Consider the following 8,042-nt stretch of genomic DNA (forward strand, 5'->3'; position numbering starts at 1 on the left):
TGTATATATCACTGCATACATATTTTGAAAACTGTCTAAGTATAATTTGTCAACATCAAAACTCTGCATCTCTATATAATTTAACATGCATCTCCTATCTCTTACAATTATATTCTTTCACATATCATTGTCATTCCCCCAAAATTCAATATTTATAAAATATCATCTCATATACATTCCCTATTCAAAGTTTCCCAGGGGTGCCCTTATGGCTGTTTTTCTTTTTTCCAATCCAGAATACAAACACGGCTCATGCACTGCATTTGTTGTCATGTCTCTTTAGTTTTATCTAACATACAACATTCTTTCTGCCTTTTTTCTTTCTTTTTTTCATGACGTTGACATTTTTGAAGAGTCCAGAATAGTTGATTTGTTATGTATATTTGGGTGAGAACAAATGAGTAAACGTATTAACTTTTTTGGAAACCAGGATTCTCACTGTAAAAGATGGGAAATACAAATACGGATGAGTAAGATGCAAGAGCCTGAGGGTACTGGATTTGAACTAGAGATGTCAGACTCCATATTTGTCAGGGTTCTCCAGAGAAACAGACCCGATAGGTTGTGCATACACAGAGAGAGGGAGATTTATTAAAGGAATTGGTTCACTCATTTATGGAAGCTGGCAAGCCCAAAATCCACAGGTTGGGCCAGCAGCCTGGAGACCCACAGAGGAGCTGACGTTGTGGAGCGAGTTGAAAGGCGATCTGCTGCAGAATTCTCTCTTGCTCAGAGAAAATCAGTCTTTTTTCTAGTTGGGCCTTCAGGTGATTTGGTGAGTCCCACCCACATTATGGAGAGCAATCTGCTTTATTCAAACTCCAACAGCACCCTCACAGGCACATCCAGAATAATGTTTGTCCAGTCAAGTTGACATATAAAATTAATCATCACCACAAACAAAAAAACAAGAAAATAAAACACTAAACAAAACAATTTAACCATCACAGACTCCAACAGAGACAGACATAGACACACACACACACACACACACGCACGCACACGCACTCATTCATTTATTTTAGCTCTGTACTGAAAGGATCCAAAAGCAATGATGGAACCTTAGATTGCACTTGTAGGAGCAAAGATTCCAGAGAAATGGAAGTGACCTTTCTGCTTGCTTCTGGGTTTGGCAGACTTAACTGGAAGGCTGGGAGCAATTCTTGGACACAGATAAACCAGATGCTTGCCCACAAGAAACTGTCCAGATTTTGCTTGTGGGGAGGGGAGAGGTGTGAGGAGAGGGTAATAAAACAAGTTATTGAAGAACAGCTGAAACAAATTGGAATGATGCTGCTGACGGTGATAGCAACTTCTTATTTAAAAAGTAAATACCAGGAGTTAGACATGGTTTTCAAACATGCATAAATGATATCAAGTTATCTGTGTCTTTCTGCAGCTTGCTCTTTCGTATTTAACAATATGTGTCTACAATTCATCCACACTCTAAGTGCAGCTTTAATTTATTCCTTCTGCTGTTTTTTCATATTTCATCTACAAATGACCTGTTTACCCATTCCCCTATTAATATACTTTTAGATCATTTCCACGGTTTTACTGAGATATGAAACACTGACACTGAACATTGTGGTACATCTTCTTCTGCACATATGCAAAGTTTCTCTGTGGTAAGTTTCTCTAGGTTTTTACTTTCTACAGGAAGCCATGGTTCCAAGGCCATGTTCATAAGCACCTCTATTAGGTATTCCAGTTGCTTCCCAAACTGATGTTATCAGTTTATAGTACTGCTAGCATGGTATGATAGTTCCTGTGTCTCCTTATCCTCATCAAAGCTTAGGATTCTGTTATTTTTGCCAGTCTGATTGATGCAAAATGGTATCTCATTGTTCTCATTTTAATTTCTCCATGACCAGTGATGCCAAACATCTTTTCATGTGACGATTGGCCATTTAAATTGCCTGTTCATAATCTGTCAATTTTTCCATTGAGTTGTTTGTCTTTTTCTTATTGACTTGTATGAATTAGTTATATATCCTGGATAATAATCTTTTAAAACTTGAATGTGTTGTAAATATTGGAACAAGCTTTGTAAACTTCAAAGCAGCGTTAAAATAACGTTGGTTTTTATTAGTGTTCATTTTACTCTGACATATGTCTTATCACCTAAACCAGAGCCCCCAGAGAACAGAGAATGTGGCTTCCTTATGTTTATTTATCCAGAGTGAGTGTTAATAGGAAGCAGCCTGGAATTATGGGGGGAAATTATGGCTTTAAAAATAGAAATGCACTGATACTGCCTCTGCCACTGAGTGGCTATGTAAGCTTGTTTAAGCCACTTAATCTCTCCAAGTCTCTGTTTCTTTTGTTCTAAAGTGGGAAAACTCTCTCACAGAGTTTTTGTGAAGAATCACATAAGATAATGCACGTAAAATTGCTTAGTATGGCTGGATCTCCACATATATTAGCGGAATAGAAATATCGGTAAACTTATAGTGGTTAACTTAATTCCTCAGTGACCGAATAATAGTTTCAATTTGTTGAACATTTCTTATGTGCGTGACACTACTCTATATAAACAGATACCCTTTATTGTAATTTTATACCAGCTTTACAGATGAAGAATTCCATATTAAGAATGATTAAGTAATGTAGACAGTTATACAGCTTATAAATGGTGGCAGTAAGCTGAAGACACTGATCTTATTCTTGTCCCAAAATTTATTCATTTATTTAACGTATTTATTGAATGTCTACCAGGTGCCAGGTACCCCACTAGGCACTGGTCTACATTGGTCAACAAGATGAACAAAGCTCCTACCTGCAAGGAGCTTATACTCTACCAAAGGACCAAAACAGAAAGCAAGCAGGCAAATAAATTGTGATATGTTATGAAACAAATGTACAGCTAACACACAATATGGCAAAGAGCTTGGAGGTTCTCTTTCAAAGGGTGATCAAGGAAGGCTTCTCCAAGGAGATGACACTGAAGCCAAAATAAAACAGATGAGAAACAGCAAGATGACTGTTTGAAGAATAAAAGCATTTCAAGCACAGGCAACAATAGTCAAGTCCAGTTTCAATCTACATCACCAACTAAATTGAAACTATTTTCTTATTCCATATCCCCCATTTGTGGTTCCTGCTCGCTTCTTTTAGCCTAACCCATAGTAAGAGAGAAAAAGAGTATGAGCCCCAAGCAGCTGGGAAAGCCATCTTTGTATCCTGGGCCCAGATCACCCCCAGCTGGGCAGCAGCCATCTGGACATCTTCCAGATGTGGGCTTCCCTCCTCCTACCAACTTCCCTTCCACGTCACTGTTCCATCTCCCAGGCCCCAAGCCTATGAACTCAGCCAGATGGGTTTGGCTTTGTTTCTCAGGTAAAAACTTTTCACCCTAGCATTCCCTACACCATCAACAGGGTGGACATTTGCAGATTGGCCTGTCTGTGTATGAGCTGAGAACCCCAGAGGATTGATTTAAGCCTGGAAGGCTGCCAGGTTTTCATTAAACCCCTTGTAAACCCACACTGCAGTTCTACAGAGCCACATCTGCCGAGGAAGCCATCTGTGATTTGTATCGCCGTGCTCCAACAAAACGCCAGCAGTGTGAAAAACTCTCCCCTCTGCTCGGCAGTGAACTGGAAAAGTAACATTAGTAATCACTTCTGCAGGCTCCATAATGACATAATGGGCATTGGCTTAAGTCTTAAACCATGGTGGATGGTCCCTGCCAACAATCTAGGAGGATCCAAGTTGTCCTAAAAATTATAGGTCATCACTCACGTCCACCTCACTACCTAAGAGAATATAGACCAAAAATTTGCACTTCGCAACACAGGGAGGAAAATGTAGCTACTATTTAATGAGTGTCTGCTAAGTATCAAGCACTTTACAACCATGACAACCTTAAAAAGCAGGCCTTAATATACTCATTTTACAGATTAGGGAACTGAGGTCAGAGACGTTAGATGGCTTACCCAAAGCCACACAGACAAGGGACATAGCTGAAAGTCAAACCCGTATCTCATGAACCCCAAAGTCTGTGAGCTTGCCACCACCCCAGAAGGAGAATTCTGAAGATGGGATGCAAACCAAGGGTTTGGTAGCTTATTTTGGTTTTTCTCAGACTACAGTTCAAGAGTTCATTAAAGTTAAATGAGGCTGGACAGGTAGGCCATCTTCCACCTATAATAAACCCAGAACTAGGTAAAACCACTAAATAATGGGATCTGCACACAGGTTACTTAAATCTATGATAGTTCTTTTGAATTGAATTGCATGAACTGAAAGGACCTCTCTCTTGCCTTCCCTACTTCTTTTTTCCTCCTCCCCCAAGCTCAATCCACCTTGAGTATAGAAAAAAAGAAGAAAAGAAAAAAGAAAGGAAAAGAAAAGAAAAGAAAGGAAAGGAAAGAAAAGAAAAGAAAAGAAAAGAAAAGAAAAGAAAAGAAAAGAAAAGAAAAGATACAGCCTGTTCCTAATTCCTGAGCCCACATCCAAAAATAGAAACATCCATCCGGTGTCCATTTCACAAAGAGCATCTTCCAAAAGTTGGGCTCCCCCGCATTTGCTACTGCAGGTTTTTGGTGATCTCCTGCAGTCTCAAAGCTAACGTCCTTTTTCTTCTGAAACCACAGGTATGCAGCTTTCTCTGGATCTCCCGGGGGCTATAGAGACAAAGGGACAGCTTCCTTAATGATGGAGTTTAAAGGAAGCAACAGCTCTCTCATCAGTAGACTTGCAGACTCAGAAGCAGAGAGTAGTAGAAAACAGAGCCTGTGCTTGAGGATCAAACAGGCTAAGGTCTGAATCTTGGCTCTGATGCCGAATCCTTGTGTGATTTCAGACAAAGGATTATCTTTCTGAGCATCTTTATGTGGCAAGTGGATCTAATGATACCTACCGTACAGGGTGACTGTGAGGAATGGAAAAGACAAATACGTCAAGACACAGGCACATGGTAGATTTCAGTAAAAGTTAATTGGCTTTCCTGATCATCCCCATTTATCTCCTATTTGGCTAAAACTTCAAAGAAAAACTCCAAAAAACGTCAAAAGAGTTGATCGTTTTCTTTTGGAAGGATAGTTTCTGATATTTCAGATATTGTTGGGTCATCCAAGAGTTTAACTTTCAGCAGCTTTTCCTCGTATAAACCCCTGGAAATAATGTCCTGATCTATGTCCCATGGAAGCCAAAGCGCCTGGACAAAGAGAATCAAAACATATTTAAATCGCTTAGTGTAACTCACCCTTCTTCCATAGACTGCCAGGTTAGCCAAAGGTTTCTCCTTTAAAAAAAAAAAAAAAAAAGGTGGGGGAGGTGTTGGGGGGGGCGAGAAAGTGCTGACAGAAAAGAAAAACTACCGCTGTGGGAGAGTTTTGAGCTGGACTAAGATTCACAAAATATAATCACCATGTACATATCCATCGTGTAATCTTTACACAACGAAGCCAGTTGGATTCCGGGCACTCTCACTTGAGCAAATTACTCAATGCCTCTGAACTTCAGTTTTCTCTATTCTAAAGTGGAGACTGGAGATGATAATAATAACTACCTTGCAGGACGATTAAGGGAGGGGATTACAGACAGAATCCATGTAGCCAGTAGGCTCAGTGCCTAGGAGAGAGCAGGTGCTGAATAAACGGCTGTTTTATTGCTTACAAAACACTTTTTTGCTATGCACAACAACCCTATAAGAATCACTGATCCCCTTTTTTAAGATGAGGAAATGGAGACTCGGAAAAATAAAACATGCTCAAGATCTCACTCCTGGCTTGGCTTACACTGGGAAGATCTGCTCGCAGAATTGTATTTTTCATTTGGCTGCAAAGCCTTTTTTCCTTCCAGCAGACACACACACACACACACACACACACACACACACACACACACACGCACAGCTGCCACGTTGGTTCTGCAGAGGCAGAGAGGGGAAGGCGATTTTCAGTGCATTATTTCTCTACCTGAGTTGCTTCCTCTCCGTTAGCTCATTTATTCCGTCTCTGTAGTCCTGGCTGAGGCCTCCACTAGGCTGCCGACCTCCCCCTGCCCCACCTTTGCTGCCGACTGAGGCTCCCACAGCCAGAAAAGCGTTTGAGAAACCGCATCCTCTTCCCTCCCCACTGCGTGCCTTTGAAGTGAGCCTGTCAGCTGACCGGTACCTAGGCAGGCTACAAATCCCAGACTCCTTTCGTACCTGGAGCCCTGGGTTCCCCCCGCGGTTCTGCACAGACACTAGATATGTCTGCTTTATTTTTCACACTGCTTAATGTCTATCCAGTCTGAATGTTCTAAGCACCTACTCTGTGCCAGACACTAGGCTTAGCTCTGGATAGAGAGAAATGAGCAAAACATAAGCTCTGCCTTCAAAGAACTAACTCATGGAATATGACAGAAGCCAATTTGGTTCCGTTTAATAAATAATCGCTGAGCATCTACCATATGCCTGACCCTGTGCTGGGCTCCAGGGAATACAAAGATAAATAAGGTGTCCGTCCCCTGGAAGAGCTTACAGTCCATGGAGCCCCCTAATTAGCATACTGATACCTACCAGATCTCCACCGCCTACTACGGTTCCCATATTGTGCTTTATACAGTATCTCAGTCCTCCGAATAAAATAACCTTTTGAGATAAATGTTTGAAAGGGCAGAAGAGTTCCTCTGCACAAAACCAATCATGATGATGAAGATTCTAAAATTCAGGTCTGCTTTTTGTCTCAAGTTGCTGGGCGTTTTGGCAGGGTTGTGGCAGATCCATTGTTCCTATTATTACCTCACATTTGAATGGTGTGTGTGGATTTTCCAAAGCATGTTTCCTCTATTATCTCATCTGAGCATCAGCATCTCTGGGTGAGGAGCACAGGGCTTTTGGTGAGGCCCAGAGGTGGTCACACGTCGGGGGGCGGGGGGGAAAGAGGGATGGCCAGTACCAAACCTGCAGTGCCACTTGGTCCTCACAACACCCTAGGAAGGAGCAGACCTTCTTCCTCTCTTCATTTTCTGCTTGAGGGAACTGATGCTTAGAGCATTTTTCTCAAGTACACAGAACTAACCAGGAGAAATCTTGGGCTTGAACCCAAGTGCTGCAGTAGCCAGTACCTCTGATGGCCAGGTCTATCCTTACAACAAACCAGTGTTCTCATCACAGAGCAGGGACAGCCTGGCTTGCCTGGCAGAGAGGGGGAAGTGGCTTCCTAGGTGCTCAGCACAAGCTTATCCCCTCGGCCATATGACTCTGGGACACTCATCAAAGCTCTATGGGCCTCAGTTTCTCATTGGTCAAGTGGTGACGCTAACCTCTGCTGTCTGCATCACAGCCTTGTGTGAGGGGCTCCTGAGATGTACAATGGACACAAAGAAGGCTTTGGAGAAGTCACAAGTGTGCAGGACTGTCCTTCATAAAGGTCCTGCTGACATGTTACTATGGAATCAGAAGCCCAGGAGACAAAAAGCAGACAGGCTACAACCCCTTCCAGGACCCCAGCTCTGGAACCAGGACCTGCCCCTCGAAGGGGTCCAAGAGAGGCCCATCAGAGCCAGATCCCTGCCTTGCTGATTTATCTGCCTTTGCCTCTTCAGCCGGGCTCAACTTGCAGACATGGGGGGAGGAGCTATTACAGACCAGACGGGTCTGGTCACAGGGTGATGGTATCCATGCCAAGAGCCCACTTTGTTTTCATGAATGACACCAAACACTTAGGCCATAAACTCTTCAGATTGCTGTGTCTGGCAGTAATTACATGCCTCCCATTAATAAATTCTATTTCTGAATGGTTTACTGCACCCCTTTCTTCAAACACTGCAGGCTGAAACCTGTCAGATAAGGCCACAGGACGACTTGTGAAGACAAGGCAAATAAAACAGGCGGCTTCCTGGGCATGAACAGGCAACAGCTACAGGCAGGGAAAGCACCACAGGCTATGTGCTCTGCACCCAGGTTCCAGGTAAGAGAGAGGTTGGTGCTCTTCATGCCCACATTCAATCAGTCTCCGACTGCCATAGATTTTGACCCCAAATCTTATCTTGAAGCCATCTCCACTGCCTTGGTTTAGAACATATCAGTCTCACCTGGAATATAGTGA

The 8,042-nt window shown here is 42.6% G+C and overlaps 1 long non-coding RNA gene across 1 annotated transcript; it reads right to left on the bottom strand.

Annotated features, from left to right (window-relative positions):
- Positions 1-3,091: 3,091 nt before the first annotated feature.
- On the bottom strand, positions 3,092-6,060 carry LOC141572372 (uncharacterized). Its single transcript, XR_012497732.1, has 3 exons — positions 5,925-6,060; positions 5,210-5,248; positions 3,092-4,628 (listed from the first exon to the last, which is right to left on the bottom strand). It is a non-coding gene; the product is annotated as an uncharacterized LOC141572372 (long non-coding RNA).
- Between the last annotated feature and the right edge of the window lie 1,982 nt (positions 6,061-8,042).

The sequence above is a fragment of the Rhinolophus sinicus genome, linkage group LG06, assembly GCF_036562045.2.
Source record: "Rhinolophus sinicus isolate RSC01 linkage group LG06, ASM3656204v1, whole genome shotgun sequence".
Lineage (NCBI taxonomy): Eukaryota > Metazoa > Chordata > Mammalia > Chiroptera > Rhinolophidae > Rhinolophus > Rhinolophus sinicus.